This window comes from Eptatretus burgeri, chromosome 10 (genome assembly GCF_056783735.1).
Source record: "Eptatretus burgeri isolate ZD-2024b chromosome 10, Ebu_testis_v1, whole genome shotgun sequence".
Classification (NCBI taxonomy): domain Eukaryota; kingdom Metazoa; phylum Chordata; class Myxini; order Myxiniformes; family Myxinidae; genus Eptatretus; species Eptatretus burgeri.
In genome coordinates this window covers 50,570,437-50,588,460 of record NC_140970.1, presented here as the reverse complement: position 1 = coordinate 50,588,460, position 18,024 = coordinate 50,570,437, and the positions used below count along the sequence as shown (strand labels likewise).

Below are 18,024 nucleotides of genomic sequence, written 5' to 3'. Positions count from 1 at the left end.
GCGGCCAAACCATGCGACGTGTGATGTCATAATTTTTAGCATGTATGCAGATATCATGGAGGATGGCAGATGCAAATTTTCACTTCGACAGGTTAAGCAGTTCCAGAGAAAACATTATTTAATATTTTTCTTAAATTCAACATGGCTGCCAAACCATGTGACCTGTCAATTAGAAATTAACAAACTTTTATTCCCTATTCATGTGCAATAGGTGTGTGAAGTTTCCCCTTGATCAGATCAGGTGTTCTGGAGATGTTTGAAGGTTTTCGGGTAAATTCAAGATGGCCGCCAAACCATGTGACCAATCAAGAAGAAATTAACAAACTTGAGAAAGGACCTCATGGGGAATATATGTGTGAAGTTTCGTCTTAATCTGTCTTGCCCTTCTGGAGAAGAAGATTTATAAAATTTATTCATTTTCAATCCAAAATGGCTGCCGAACCATGTGACCTATGACATCATAAATTTAAATTCTGCTTCAAACCGTGTGTTGGAACACGTCTGTCAGGTTTAGTGTTAATCGGAAAAGGTATGTTTTTCTATCCAAGATGGCCGCCACACAATGTGACTACGTCATAATTTTTAGCTTGTCTTATTTTAGCACTTCATTATTTACTCTTATTCTTCATTTTTTTACTCTTCTTCTTCATTGTTTTACTCTTCTTTTCATTCATTTTTTACTCTTCTTCTTCATTATTTTTTAGTCTTCTTCTTCAATTTATACTCTTCTTCTCCTTCTTCATTTTTTACTCTTCTTCTTCGTTATTTTTTACTCTTCTTAATTATTTACTCTTCTTCAATTTTTACTCTTCATTTTTTCGCTTCTTCTTCTTCTTCACTCTTCTTCTTCTTCATTTTTTACTCTTCTTCTTCTTCATTTTTTACTCTTCTTCATTATTTCTTGTTCTTCAATTTCTACTCTTCTTCATTTTTTACTCTTATTCTCCATTTTATTACTCTTCTTTTTATTACTTCTTCTTTTTATTACTCTTCTTCTTCATTAAAATTAAAAGCTCGGCGTTGTTGTTGTTGTTGTTGTTGTTGTTGTTGTTGTTGTTGTTGTTCTTCTTCTTCTTCTTCTTCTGGTGAAGACAGATCCTTTAGGACTCGACTATTTCATATACAGGATCCGTATCTCCTTAAATACTAAACACTTGTACACATCCTCGCATTGAGGGTGCCTTTTGAGAGCGTCTATCATGAACTTTTAAATATATTTGGACATTTGCTTTAAAGTTTCGAAACGTTCACATTACTATTTAAAGATTATTCCATTTAATGTATTGTAATTTCGTAAATACACTATTTTCTTGTCATGAACGACGCTCGTCCATGACTGGTCTCGCTATTGGCTCCGTCAAGGCATGTGATGAAATATCGGAAGTTGTTTTTTTTTCTTCTTCTTCTTTTTAAGTTCTTGTTCTTCTTCTTCTGGTGAAGACAAAACCTTTAGGACGCGGCTCTTGGACACATTTGTCCTTGTTAACATATGTGCAGGCATGGGGCTAGATTATAGTCGCCAAGTCTTGCTTCGATAGGTTATGTGGATCCAGAGAAAACATTATTTCATATAATTCTTGAGTCCAACATGGCTGCCAAGTCATGTGACCTATCAATTAGAAATTAACAAACTTGTGAAAGGATGTCTTGCGGAAAGTTTGTGTGAATTTTTGCCTCAATCTGTCTGGCTGTTCTGGAGAAGACGATTTTTAAAATTTATTAATTTTCAATCCAAGATGGCAGACGAACCATGTGATCTATGACATCATAAATTTAAATTCTGCTTCCAATCGTGTAGTGGAACACGTTTGTGAAGTTTCGTCTTTATTGGACAAAGTGCGTTATTCTATCCAAGACTGCCGCCAAACCATGTAACATGTGACGTCAATTTTTAACGTGCATGCAGGCATGGCGGAAGATTATATTGGCCAAGTTTCGCTTCGATAGGTTATGTGGTTCCAGAGAAAACATTATTTAATATAATTCTTCAATCCAACATGGCCGCCAAACCATATGACCTATCAATTAGAAATTAACAAAGTTATATTCACTACTCATGTGCACTACCCAGACCTCAGCCCTTGATACAACGAGATACATGAGATGACAAAAAAATTATATTCTGCTTTCAACTGTGTCGTGGAACATGTCTGAAGTTTCGTGTTAATCGGAAAAGGTGCGTTTTTCTATCCAAGATGGCCGCCTAACTATGTGACTTGTGATGTCATAATTTATACCACGTATGCAGACATCATGGGGGATGACAGTTGCAAATTTTCGCTTCAATAGGTTAAGCCATTCCAGAGAAAACATTATTTAATATTTTTCTTAAATCCAACATGGCCGCCAAACCATGTGACTTGTGACGTAATAATTTTACCATGTATGCAGAATTGATGGAAGATGGCATTTGCAAATTTTTGCTTCGATAGGTTAAGTGGTTCCAGAGAAAACATTATTTAATATTTTTCTTAAATCCAACATGGCTGCCAAACGATGTGACCTATCAATTAGAAATTAACAAACTTGTATTCCCTACTCATGTGCAATACGTGTGTGAAGTTTCCCCTTGATCAGATCAGCCATTCTGGAGAAGATGTTTGAAGGTTTTAGGGTAAATTCAAGATGGCCGCCAAACCATGTGACCGATCAAGAAGAAATTAACAAACTTGAGAAAGCACCACATGGGGAATATATGTGTAAAGTTTCGTCTCAATCTATCTTACCGTTCTGGAGAAGAAGATTTTAAAAATTTATTCATTTTCAATCCAAGATGGCTGCCGAACCATGTGACCTATAACATCAAATTTATATTCAGCTTCCCATCGAGGACCCTAACAAGTGTGTCAAGTTTCGTATAAATCGGATAAGGTCAGTTTTTCTATCCAAGATGGCCACCAAACCATGTGACTTGTGACATCATAATTTTTACTATAAATGCAGACATCATGGAGAATGATGGTTGCAAATTTTCGCTTCGATTGGTTATGTGATTCCAGAGAAAACATTGTTTAATATTTTTCATGAATCCAACATGGCTGCCAAACCATGTGACCTATCAATTAGAAATTAACAAACTTATATTCCCTACTCGTGAGCAATACGTTTGTGAAGTTTCCCCTTGATCTGACGAGCCGTTCTGGAGAACATGTTTGAAGGTTTAGGGTAAATTGAAGATGGCCGCCAAACCGTATGACCGATCAACAAGAAATTAACAAACTAGATAAAGGACCTCATGGGGAATGTGTGTGTAAAGTTTCGCCTCAATCTGTTTATCCATTTTAGAGAAGAAGATTAAAAAAAAAAATTCCCAAAACAAGATGGCTGCTGAACCAAGTGACCTATGACGTCATAATATATTTTTTCTATGGTGAATTGTTGTGCAGATGAGGCTCAAGAAATTTCAGATTTTTCCGATGCAGCGTTGTACCTAACGAATTTTGACCGGCACACCTCTTGACCGATGACCTCACGAAAAATCACCCCTGTTCCCCTTGAGGAGCTTATTCAAATGTATGAAGCGAAAAAAATTTCCATCGCACCGTTTCAGAGATACAGAGGTCCAAAGCTTTTCGGTTTTTTCAAGATGGCGCCCGTACCACGTGACCTATGACGTCACGATTACCAATTAAGTTTGCTATCAAAAAAGATACATACTATGGTGAAAATTTCGTGTCGATCGGACTTACCGTTCCTGAGAAAATGATTTTTAAAGCGAAAGAACCTGCAAATTGCCGGCGGAAAAATAATAATAAAGAAAAATAATAAGAAAGAATAAATAATAATGAAATAAACAGAAGAAAAACAATAGGGTTCTCTGTCAGAATGACAGGGTACCCTAATTAAATAAGATTGAAAACATTGAACAAAATCTTCTTTTCCAGTCGTCTGAAGCTTTGTCATTTTGAAACTCGATCACCATATTCTTAGTCCTGGATCCAGGCTACCTATCCGTAAAAAAGTGGTTGTGCATGCAGTTTTACTGCAGAAAAAGGTTCTACAGTAGCTAATGAAATAAATTAATTTGGGTAGACATTTCACTCTTTGGACATTTTCATTCTGGTGGCCATTTTGAAAAAAAATGTGAAATTATCATAAATTACCCCCAATAACTCAAAAATACCCCTGTTAAAATGACCTACACTATGTTGTGAGGTTGCAGGTTTGTCTTAATATGTATGTGCTCTAAAGTTGTCAAAGTAAATACGCCAGGCAAGCTTAATCACTGATGACTAACTTGACGCCTTATCTTTGTAGATATTCACATCATGGTGTCAAAAGAAGCTTCAATCCCAGCGGTTCTTCTGAAAGTCAGCGAAAGTAGTCCACTCCAGAAGGACAGATGCATCGTGTGTCAAAAGAGAAAAAGTACAAAGCTTACCTCAACTGACGGTGGAAAGAAACGGTTACGAGAGGCGGCAGCTTTGAGAAAAGATGTATTCAATCGGCTGAAGTTGATCCCAGAAACTGAGAAATTCTATTATCACATGGACAATGACCGTTATAAAAGTTACACTCTTAAGAAGACATTGGATCGAATACGTAGTGCAACCGACGATGGTAATACTAGTGAGGAAGAAGAGAGTGGTACATCAGATGCTAACTCACCAGTTACAAAACGAGCTAGGAGATCATCCTCAACTGCACGTCCATCAGCAAGTGATGCCAGATTATCTAACCAAGAACTTCCTTGCATAGTCTGTGGTTCAATCACAACAGAGAAAGGCACAAAATTAAGGAAGAAGTTCAGGATATGTGAGGAAAAGAGGGAAAACAATTTCTTGGCTGCTGCAGTTTACTATAAAGACTGTTTTCAAACGGATCGCAGATCTAGACAGTGACCAGAAGATCTATAGTAGAACTGGAGAAGAATCTCTCAAAAGAGGACTGTTTATTTGAACCTGTATCCTGCTCTAAAACAACTGTACTTGTTGACTTCATGTCACAAATACGTATGATAAAGATGACAACACAGAAAACATTTGGCCAGTCAATAAAGACCATCTTCCAAAAGGCACAGTCTGTATGTTCTACTCAAGAAATCCACATCGTCTTAGACAATTACTTAGATAAATCAACCAGAGTCAGAAAGAATCCAAAGGGCATCGTCCTCGGGAAGCATGGACTTGGTATCAATCTGTTCAGAAACACCAGTGCCTGTCCAGTTGGAGAAATTTTGGGCATCGTCAACTAACAAACAGAATCTACAGAGCCTCGCCATCACTGAAGCCAAGATGTATTCAGCACAGACTAGTACACCACTTGTAGTGAGTAGGGTTATAGTGAATGGTGAGGTTCTTCCAGCTCAGAGGTTTACAAACGGAGAAGCCCATTCCCTCATGGAACTGAAGAATTCTATTGAGGAGGCAGATTATCGGCATGTACCACATGTTAACTGGGAAGCTCAGCACAACACTAAGAGGGTTGTCCTGCTTTCGAATGACACAGATGTCATCACCATCATGCTGCGGTATATTGAGACATTCAAATCTAACGGGCTGTCAGAACTTTGGATACAGTTCGGAACTGGCAAGAAACAACGATTACTACCACTCTATACTCTCCACAAAAGACTTGGCCCTGATTTAAGTCGTGTGTTAGTCAAAGCTCACTTAGCCTCTGGGAATGATGCTCTCAGCAAGATAGGCATGAAACATGGAGCATTGGCTGCTGATCCGGTGTCATTCCTAACCGACTTTGGCGAGACAGATAACCTTTCTGATACTGATGTACAGAATCTCGAGAAATATCATGTTAAGGTCTGGTCAACTCAGGCACAGGTTGACACGTTTGATGAACTTCGATATGAAGACTATCACAAAAACCTAAATAAGTCACTGGCTACTCTTCCATCAACATCCAGTGTCATAGAGGGACATATACAAAGAATATTCCTTGCTGTTCATGAAGCTGTTACTCTTTTGGACCAGAGTTTCCCTTGAGCCTACTGACTGTGGCTGGGAAGAATCTGATGGAGTACTTGTACCATCAAAACACCTAAAACCACTTCCAGATGTCCTACTAACTGTTTGTGGCTGTAAATACTGTAAAACCAAGCGGTGTAAATGTAGAAAGGCAAACCTCAATTGTTGTGTATTTTGCAAATGTTATACTTCATGTGATAATACATAAAAGACATTGAAAAGTTCACGTTGAGAACAACTTCTCTGTAGAGATAACAATACAAATATATCTGTACATAAATAATTCAATCGAAAATTGTTCAATCAAAATATTGTTGAGTTCTTAAGCACCCGTTTGGTTAAACCATCACATTGCTGAACTGGCGGTGGTGATATTGGGAATTGTATAATGCGAGAGTCTCATCATTTATGCATTCCCTTTGTCCTGCAGCTTGAAAAGGCAAAATATCACTTTATCAGTCCTTTTCATTCAATTTTGGTTATTTGAGTGTTGGAAACAGCCTTTTTCCAAAATGGCTGCCATCTTGAAAATGTCCCATCGTGCAAATGTCTAACCAAAATAATTTTGACATTTGATGTTCATAGATTGCAAAAACTATTTGAAAATCCCTGCACATAAACTTTTTTGCAACACTTTAGGCTGGATCCAGGACTATCTATTCAAAACAAAAAGAGAAAAGCCATTAGGGTATATAAAGATGATTATATAATGATATTAATAAAACAATAAATAAGAAAATCTCTGCCAATGAAGTTTTGTGACAAAAACAAACAAACAGGAAATCCATGTGTTGACAGAAATCTGGAATATTTGGAACTGGAATGGGCACTCGGTAGAGCACATACCTTCGCCTCCGCTACTTTTTTGTTCTTGGCATGAGAGTGGGGGGAACAGAACAGTGAACATTTTGGTATTGGTTTCATGCAAATTGGTTTTGATTACCTTCGCATTCTGTGAAAGGTTATGTATTGGTCGGTGTGTGTGTGTGTGTGTGTGTGTGTGTGTGTGTGTGTGTGTGTGTGTGTGTGTGTGTGTGTGTGTGTGTGTGTGTGTGTGTGTGTGATTCGCATAACTCAGAAAGTATTAAACCAAATCGCTTGAAATTTGGTGGGATGATGGGTTATTATCCAAGGAACATTTGATTAGATTTTGGGAGCGATCGGGTCAAAGGTCAAGGTCACGGAAAGGTCAAATTCGTATTTTTACCATAGCGCGGTCAATTTTGATCTAATTGGCATGCAACCGATGCCAAAATGTTCAGAATTCATTGCCCAATCTTGTGATGGGCGACATGACACAATTACGTCATTACCCTTGTTAGCGGTTGGGGGTCAAAGGTCAGTGGGGTCACGACCTTTCAAAATATGCAGTTTTTGTCATAACACGGTCAAACAAATCAAAACCGATTTGCATGAAACCAACACCAAAATGTTCCCTGTTCTTTTCCGCACACTCTCGTGCCAAGTACAAACGAGAATGGGCACTCGGTAGAGCGCATACCTTCGCCTCCGCTACTTTTCACCTTCGCATTCTGCGAAAGGTTATGTTTTGGTCGCTGTGTATTTATTTATTTATTTGTGAATATGTGTGTTTTATTATGAAAATCAACACAAAAATTTTATAGCAGACCGGGCAATTTTTTTTTAATTTTGATCGGTTGGCTCCCAGACTATTGTTTGTTATTCGCATAACTCAGAAAGCATGAAACCGAATTGCATGAAATTTGGTGGAATGATTCGCGATTATCCAAGGACGATTTGATTCGATTTTGGGAGCGATCGGGTCAAAGGTCAAGGTCAAAGTCATGAAAAGGTCAAAAACACACTTTTGAGCATAACTTCCTTCATAATAGAGCTATTGACATGCAACCACCGCCATATTGTTGCATGACGAAATACGTTTCGGGTGCCTCGTGTCGGATTTGACGTGACGTCATCGGAAGTGCATCAAAATGACGTCACAAGATGACGTAAATTTTCAATTTTCGACCACATCAGTTTTGATCATACCGTTTTGTAGAACTTACCTTAAGGACGTCACACACCAAATTTGACGTCGATCGGACTGACCGTTATGACGTCATTGACGTTTGAACATGACGTTTTTCAATTGTGGCTAAAATGTCCTGATATTTTACATTCAAATATCTATGTAATTTACAAAGCAAAGTCTCCCAAATCCAGGTATTAGGATAAGTACCAAAATATCTGTTTATTGAGATACAGGTTTTGCCAATTAACACTGCAGTCAAGGTCACACACAAGGTCAAAATATACTTGTCGGCATAACTTCAGATCTAATCGAGCTATTGACATGAAACCAACGTTAAAACGTTCAGTGAACTAAGAGCTTTCAGAATGGTTGTCCCCAATTGGACGTGACGTCACCGGAAGGGCGTCAAAACGACGTCAAAAGATGACGTCATTTTTTAACTTTTTAATTTTTCAGTCTTTATCATCCATTTTATTGGACTGCCCTCAAGGAGGTGACACACCAAATTTGACATCAATCAGACTGACGGTTGTGACGTAATGGACATTTTAAAGTGACATTTTTCAAATGTGCCCGGAAAAAAAGTTGCGGCGACGAAGGTATGCGCTCTACCGAGTGCCCGTTCTAGTTTGACCATGTTACGACAAAAACCGCATAATTTGAAAGGTCGTGACCCCACTGACCTTAGACCCCCAACCGCGAACAAGGGTAATGACGTAATTGTGTCATGTCGCCCATCACAAGATTGGGCAATGAATTCTGAACATTTTGGCATCGGTTGCATGCCAATTAGATTAAAATTGACCGCGCTATGGTAAAAATACGAATTTGACCTTTCCGTGACCTTGACCTTTGACCCGATCGCTCCCAAAATCTAATCAAATGTTCCTTGGATAATAACGCATCATCCCACCAAATTTCGAGCGATTTGGTTTAATACTTTCTGAGTTATGCGAATAACACACACACACACACACACACACACACACACACACACACACACACACACACACACACACACCCACACACACAGACACACACACACACACACACACACACACACACACACACACACACACACACACACACACACACACAAACACTCACAAATAAATAAATAAATACACAGCGACCAATACATAACCTTTCGCAGAATGCGAAGGTAATAAATTTGATGTCAGTAAATAGTGTGAGAAGCAATGGCTGTTCTAACTCGATATCAACCATTGTGGGGAAGACAAAGATGAACATAGAATTTGTTCAAGCCAATGACCCAAATAAGTTTTGAATCATGGAAAATTATTCAAAAATAATTTTCTAATATGGACAGTAAAGCCAAATCGATTTCCCCTAATCGAATGTGTACTCTAAAATGTAACACGTCCTACATGGCGTGAGGACAGCAGTTTTCAGCCAGAAAAAGCAATTTTCAACCTTTAAGAATCAAACCTGGATTGAACAGTTCAGAGGGAAGAGTGCATGAATGACAAAAACAATGGTATCGCAATACTGAATTAAAAAAGCCAAAAGAATCAAACCAAACAATTACAGAAACATTAATATGAGATTTTCATTGTGAGCAACAAGCAGACACACCTGCTTGCAATTCCAGACGAGTCTATTAGTGACATAAATAGCTGGGTGTGGTTGGCTGGAATAGGAGGACGGGATTAATGGTGGCTAAGCTAGTTATGCGTCATACCACAGACATGGTTAGCTGTACAATGAGAAACATCTCAGCTCAGCTTGTGGTCAAAAGGGTAAAGGCATGAGGATCACTCAATCTGAAATAGTGTTAATGCATTTATAAAATGTGGAAGATATCTGAACATCTTTACCATTTGGAATTTTACTCGAGTTGGGAGACTTTCCCTGGGTTGATGTGGAGGCCTCCTCTTGACTTGTGTCACTCTGCTGCCCTGGAGAATCCTCCAACAAAGGATGGATGTCCTGTACAATTTCTGTCTCAGTTCTTGCAGCCACTTTCTCACCCAAGGTCTCTTCTGTACCATTGCTGGCATTAGTTTGCATCCTAGTTGTTGCTGCAGGCAAAAAAACCCCCAAAAGAAACAAAAAGGATCAAGTACCATCGCCTGCACAGGACTGTAATACGATATCTATCATCAAAAATCACATGTAATAAATCAATGGTTCATCGTAATTAATGCACACGCACAAAGTCAGTCCAAATTTTCCCGATAACGATTTGACTTTGTAATTTCTTGCATGAAAACAATGCTCCCCCCAAAAAAAATAACAAAACAAGGAAAACAGCAATCAGAGATTACAAAACCCTCACCAGGACTTCTTTTGAGTGGTGTATTTTTATAGGGTTTAGGGTAAATCCAATATGGCTGCCAAACCATGTGACCTATGATGTTATATGTGTGAACCTTTTGTTCCTCATGGACAGGCGGTCATACGTGTAAAGTTTCTCCTCGATCTGGTCAGCCACTTCAGAGAAGAAGATTTTTGAAGGTTTAAAAAATATATATATATATATGGCTGCAGAATCACGTGACCAATGACGTCATTTTTTTTTCTGTGGACTATTTTATCCCCAGATGACCCACAAAAATTTTCATACCGATTGGATGTGGTGTTCAACATATGTAATTATGACATCATAACGAGGGCTCCTATGACATCACAAACAAAATCACACATTCCCCACTCATTCCCCTTGCTATGTGCCAAGTTTCAATTTTTTCCTTAGCACGGTTTCAGAGATACAGGAGGTTCAAAGTTTTTCTGTTTTTCCAATATGGCTGCCACACCACGTGACCTATGACATCATAATTATCATTCGACATGAGTAACCGCACCAATGGTGAAAATTTCGTCTCAATCAGACAAGCGGTTGCAGACAAACAAACAGACAGACAGACAGACAGACAAACAAACAGACAGACAGACAGACAGACAGACAAACAAAAAAACAATGTCACCCGCAGGGTGACCCGTATCTTGCAAAAAGGTGACCACGTGTGACTTCTCTAAGGTCACACTTAGGTGAACAGAGCTGCTATCCACTAGGAGCGACTCCTTGAGGAATATCTGCCTACGAGAGATTCCGATGAGAATCGTTCTACAGAGTAACCATGAAAAATATGCTTTTGCCTCATAACGTCACCAAATGACGTCATAATGTCTCAAGCTTGACATATCTAGAAAGCACTCATCGAGGTGTTCAATTTGAGGTACTACACGATATGGTTCCTAAAACTTGAAAATTTGACCTTGGGGTCAAATATGTTTGACCTGAGGCGCTAACCATGAAGGTCAAGGCCAATCGCCACCAAAAGTTAATCAGCTGAGCGCCAGACCATGAACTATATTCCCATGAAGTTTGAAGACCATCTGATCAAAATTACTCAAAAAATAAGGGTTTCGTCGACTCCCCTGATTTGCGCCAAAGTGACCTTGACCTTTGACCTTGACCTTCAAAATTTTGTGCACTGAAAGGGACCTCTATAGGCCTCTGATATGCGTAGTTACAAAAATTTCTAATGACAACTGTGCTATGCAGAGTGATTTATACCTGATTACAGACAAAAAAAAAAATAAACAACAACAAAAAAATAAAAAACCAATGTCACCCGCAGGGTGACCCGTGTCTTGCCAAAAGGTGACCACGTGCGACTTCTTTAAGGTCACACTGAGGTGAACAGAGCTGCTATCCACCTGGAGCGACTCATTGAGGAATATCTGCCTTCGAGAGATTCCGATGAGAATCGTTCTACAGAGTAACCATGAAAACAAAAGGTGACCACGTGTGACTTCTTCAATTCCGAGAAATAAGCCCAAATATGTAAACCCCTCACTACTCCACTGTATTCCCCCTGGTAAAACAGGCAGGGATGAGGAAGGCGATCTGGGGCCCACCCAAAAAGCTGCACTTTTTTCCAATTTACCCTTGCAGTGGAAGCAAGCTCAAACTGGGTAAGGCAACGAGAGACCTCAGAAACATCTTTTTGATTTGCAATGGCAACACAAGTATCAGCAGCATAAGCTGAAACAACTACTTTGGAGTTTTGTGAAAGAGAGACTCCAAACACTGAGTTCCGGAGTAAAGCTAATAAAGGTTCAACGGATAGATTATAGAGCATGCCTGATAGCGCACAGCCCTGACAGATGCCTCGCTGAAAGGGGAAAGGGTGACAAAGACTATTATTAACCTTCAGCAGACAAGATGCATTTTTGTACAATAACTAAACATAAGAAATAAATTTTTCCCCAAACCCTGTTCTCCTTAATACATCAAACAAAAAAGAATGGTTAACACTGTCAAAAGCTTTTTCTTGCTCTAAAAGTAATAAACCAAAACCAGGAGATTTAGTTCGACCGAGACTGATCAAGTCTTTCACCAAAAAAAAAAATCATATATGGAACGTTCTGGAACACAGTATGACTGATCAGTACCAATCAAGAAAGAGATGACTTCCTTTAGACGGGTTGCAAGTGCTTTTGACAAGAGTTTATAGTCCGTGTTGAGGAGTGACACAGGCCGCCAATTTGCGGTCTCATGCAGGTTTCCTTTCTTCGGAAGGAGACACAAAACCGCCCTCCGGCAGCTCTATGGCAATTCACCTTGTTCAACACTCTCCTGAAAGACCTCAAGAAGAGTAGGGCCTACAATGTCCAAGAAAGCCTTATAAAATTCAGCCGGAAGGGCATCAAGTCCAGGGGCTTTCCCATCCTTGCTATCCTGAGCACAGCAGTAAGTTCTCCAAGAGAAATGCCAGGCTCAAGCAATTGTTGTTTGTCTTCAGACAGAGAAGGGAGCAGTTCAAGCATCGCATTCCTGTTTTCCTTGCGAAGAGTTTAGAAAAACAGTCCTGTAGTTCATGCTTAATATCACTCTGGGAGGTCAACAAATCACCACCAAAAGAGCACAAAGCATGGATTTGTTGAGAGGTCTTGGCAAGTTTTTACCAAATTGAAGAACCCTTTGTTTGGTGTGTCAAGTTGGATTTTTTTCGTTCCGCAGTCGGACGATTGTGCCGGCCGCCCGTTCTTTTAGACGGGTCAATATACAACCAGAACAGCCGTACCCCCCAAAAATTGCAAATTTTTGTTTTATTGCATTTCCTTATATTTTAAGACTTACTTAGGAACATATCAAAAGTTGGACAGAAATGGACCATGGGAAAGTAAAAAAATTTTGACATGATAAAAATGTCACAAAACCATGCACGATTCACTACGTCAAAAACGAACCACTATGCAGATTATTCCATATAATAGTATGTTTCCTCCTAATATATATCTTACATAAATATCTCGGTTTCAGGGGCGGAGAATGCTCTGATGGCATTCAATGTATATGGCCAATGTAAATTGACTGCATGCTTCTAAAAGATCTCATTTTTGTATTTTCAGAGATAGAAAATGAACTCATTATATGGTAAAGAGACCTGCCCTTTATGCCAAAGGGGATTGGACTGTGAGGAAACAGTATTAGTTCGTGAGAAAGGAGCAGAAGGCATCAACCGTGCAAGTGCCGAAAGGGGTGTTGACATCAGAATTCTAGCTGGTACCAGTGTTCACAAATCATGTCGAGTGAATCACATAAACAAAAAGGACATTGCTTTAACCAAGAAGGATCATGCGGAATCAGGTCCATCAGTCAAGAGGAGTGCTCGCATTTCCCTGGGACCATACGACAGTAAAACGCATTGCCTTTTCTGCGGCACTGAAGTTAAGGAAGAGGGCCCAAAGCGAGGCCATGCAGAAACAGGCAGTTTTGGCTATGTGAAGACTGACGCATTTGTTAAAAACTATATCAGTTCATTGCAAAACAAGGAGCGATGAATGGGCCATTGCTGTTCAAGGCCGCATTGAATATTTTGAGGGTGATCTCCATGCAGACTGTGTACCACAAGTCCTGCAACATTAATTTTCGCACAATGCGAGACATTCCACAACGGTTCAAGCCGACTGAGTCAAACAAGAGACGAAAAATGGGAAGGCCTAAGGACAGTGACCAGAATGAGGCTTTCGATAAGGTGTGCTCTTTTCTTGAAGACAATGATGAGGAACAGTTAACAATTACAGACCTCGTGGCTAGAATGGAACAATACCTGGGCTATAGTGAATCCAATGCATATGTGAACCAATACATGAAGGAACAGCTTAAAAAACGATATGGTGAATCTATATTCATGGCAGAGGGGAGAGGCTTAAAAGACATTGTGACATTCAGAGAAAAAACGTCCCAGATGCTCCGTGACCACTACAATGCACCACGAGAAGATGATGAAGAAGCACAAAAACGTGCAATTCTTCAGACTACTGCAAAACTAATAAAAAGTGACAAAAACAACAGTTGCACCACATGGGGATACATACCCAACTACTGCAGACCTTAGCCTTACTGCTGCATTGGGGTATGTCCCAGCAAGCCTGCGATTCTTGCTGCAGCATCTTTTGGTCGGGAAAGATACATCTAGGGAGGTTGCTGGTATTGGACAAGCAGTCATCCAAGCAGTGCGTCCAAGGGCTGTAATTGCACCATTGCAGCTTGGTCTTGCAGTGCAAATGAATCACTTGTATAGGTCTCGTTTCTTGATAGATAGTCTATCAACCTTTAGCTTTTCCTCATCTTAATCCGAAGTGCAATGGTTTGAAGTAAATGCAGCCTCTTCTCTTGCTCCGGATGTGTTTGGAGATGACACCGACATTCTTGATACATCCTTGTTATTTGCTGGAGACAATGTGGACCACAACATCATAACGTTGGATGGAAAGGGTACCTTTCATGGGATGGGCATGATAGCAGCTATTACACCAGGGCAGCAATCTAGCCACATCATATCTAGAAAGAAAATGTCTGACAGGAAGCTCGTCGAACTGACGAAGATCAATATAATAGATTACCGCTATGCAGAGCACATCAACCGCAACCTCAAATTTCAGCCCCTCCCTTTGTTATCAATTTGTGATCGCACAATTGACATATTATGGGAGATGTCATTTTGCTTCGAAAAGAGTGCACCAAATTGGCAAGGCATGATGCACTTTCTGCATGAGTGTGATCACCCAGGGAAAGCCTCAATTCAGTTTCTCCCAATGATTGATATGAACCCAGGTGACAAAACCTGCATCTTGTCAACTCTTGATTACCTGAGCAAACTTGCATCAAAACACAACATGCCAGCAATCATCACATTTGACCAACCGCTGTTTTGGAAGGCCTCTGAGATAGTGAATGCTCTTCCTGCTGATAACCCAATCCATAATGCAGTGCTACTGCTTGGGAGCTTCCACACATTAATGAATTTGTTGGGTGCCATTGGAAGTTTGATGGATGAAAGTGGACTGAAAGAGATCCTGGAAACAGTGTATGGTCAAAATGCTGTTGTGCACATGCTGAGTGGGAAGGCGGTGCACCGTGCTTTTCATGGCCATTTGCTTGTGGATCAGTGTCTGACACTCAGGTTGTTGGCAAGATTGTGGAAGTTGACCCTGGGTTTCAAGAACAAGTGGCAGAACTGGAGCGACTGTACATTTCCCTGGAGACTGTCGAAAGTGACACTATAGAGTCTGTGTTGCAATCAGAGTGCATTCATTTCATTGACAATAGATTGAATCAGGAAAGGAATAAACTTGCAAAGGACTCGAAAACCAGTGCACTTTGGATCAACTACCAGCGTATGTTGGGAATTGCAAGGGCACTTGTGGCAGCTGATCGGACGGGGTCCTGGGAGATGCATCTCCAAGCCATATCATCTTGCTTGCCGATATTTGCAGCTGCTGGCCATCCCAATTACCTGAAGTCAGCTCGACTCTATCTCGAGAAGACGCTTGCGTTTGAGGATGACAACCCTGAGGTTCATCAGAAGTTCCAATCTGGTTATCATGTAATCCGGCGCAGTGACCAATACTGGGCTGGCCTAGGCTCTGATCTTGTGATAGAACAGACATTAATGTGCTCACTGAAAACCAAGGGGGGCTGACTTGAGGAAGTGGGATGTCAGAGCACCAAAGAGCAGTTTGGACTCTGTCTTCAACCATATCGTCCTCCTACAACCTTGCTATGCAAGAACTGACCTCGAGTAGCTACTCAACAAGTGAACAACATAAGGAGTTGACAACATCCAGGGTGAGTCGAGATGAAGCTGATCGTGGCAAAGTTGCCGAAAAACTGGACAGTTTCACACCATTTTCTGATGACAAGTCATTGCGCAATATCATCACAGGGGTTACTGCAAATGAGGATGTCAATGTTCATGACCTATTCAAAGTAGGTAGTGACATTGTGAAGAAGATGGATGATCACCCAGCTTACTTCTATTCACACAAAAGGAGTTCTAAAATCAAGACACTTGCATCCAGCAGGTCAGTCAAAGTTGCTGAGGACCGCACAATAGATCCAGCGTTACTATTCCAGAGGTTCTTAGTCGTGTCACAGACGGGAGATCTCCAGATAGGTGAAGTGATGAAATATGAACTCTGCCCATACCCAATGTCTCTTTTTGAGGCAAAAAACATCCTGCGCCAGCCAGATAAACCACAGTTGGCGGAGGCAATAAGGAATTATGCTACAACCAAATCTGACAATGCTGTCAACCAGACAGTTCCAGGAACAGATCACTGTTCTTGACAGGGGGTCACTTATTCACCGCTTAAAGTGGACAGAGGGATTCACCTACAGTTCCATTGCAGATGAATATGCCTCATTTACAGTCAGACACTATGGCAAAGCTACTGTTGTGTTTGATGGTTATGAGGCTGGGCCAAGCACAAAGGACTGTTCTCATCAACGTCGGAATAGAAACAAGAATGCCACCAAGGTTAACATTACGGAGTCAACAAAATTTGTTGGGAAAAAGGAGGACTTTCTGTCGAATGAGTCAAACAAGCAGGCAATGATACTGTTGATTATAGAGGTGTTGCGCAAGGAAGGCTGTGAGGTGATCCAAGCAGAGGGAGATGCTGATGTTGAGATTGCAAAAGCGGCCGTCGCAAATGCGGCTTCCAGATCTACAACCCTCATTGGAGAAGATACAGATCTCCTTCTCCTCCTGCTCTTCTATATGGTGGAGACAAACTGCATTGAACTCTATTTCCGTTCTGACAAGGCAAAATCAAATGTCTACAATATCAAAGTCCTTCAGCAGATACTTGGAAATGCAGCCTGCAGAGATATATTGTTCCTTCATGCATTAACTGGCTGTGACGCAACGTCTCGTGTCTTTGAGATTGGAAAGAAGTCAGGGTTTCAAAGAATCATCAAGAAAGAAAAGGAACTGATAGAGAGCTCAAAGGTGTTCTGTAAACCACAGCAGAGTCAGGATGTCATTGAAACTGCAGGCTGCAGAGCAATGGTGGCATTGTTTAAAGCAAATCATAACGACTCATTGGCATCGATGAGATACAACATTCTCTGCAAAAAGGTTGCAAGGGCTAAGGCATTTGTCACTCCTGAAAGACTGCCCCCGACATCCGCTGCCTGCAAGTTTCATTCTCTGCGGACCTATTACCAGGTAATGGAATGGATGGGCCTTTGTTGTGGAATGGAGCCAACGGAGTGGGGATGGTAGGTAGAAGGAGGAAAACTTGTTCCAGTGAAGACAGCCAAAAGCCCTGCTCCAGACATACTACTTCAGATGATTCACTGCAACTGTTCAGGGGGGTGCAAAACACCAAGGTGTTCATGTAGGAAGCATGGATTAGAATGCACCAGTGCATGTGGACATTGCCAGGACAGCAACTGTTTCAATATGAGTGTTGAACCAGAGATAGAGGAGGAGGAGGAGGAGGAGGACGATGAAACTGGAATCTAAGACTAGAAGGCATATTTTACTTCCACATGTGTCAAAATTGTCCAATTTTTTATATGTTGCTTTCCATGTCATAGACTGGCAGAAACAATCAAAGAACATATATTTGTGCAAATATTTACTTTAAATTGCGAATGGTCTCAGGATAAGCACTGCATAAACTACCAGCAACGATCATAATACAAATATTGGTGCAAAATTAACTTCAAATTGTTAGTGGTCTGATGATTATCAGTCAATTTTTTGACGTTTTATCTGCCGGAAACCATCTTGTTTTCTGACGTCACTGAGGGACTTTCCCATGCGTCAAAATTGTCCAACT

The 18,024-nt window shown here is 40.5% G+C and overlaps 1 pseudogene; it reads left to right on the top strand.

Annotated features, from left to right (window-relative positions):
* The first annotated feature begins 13,181 nt into the window (after window positions 1-13,181).
* LOC147018535 (uncharacterized) lies at window positions 13,182-17,705 on the top strand (annotated as a pseudogene).
* The last annotated feature ends 319 nt before the right edge of the window (window positions 17,706-18,024 follow it).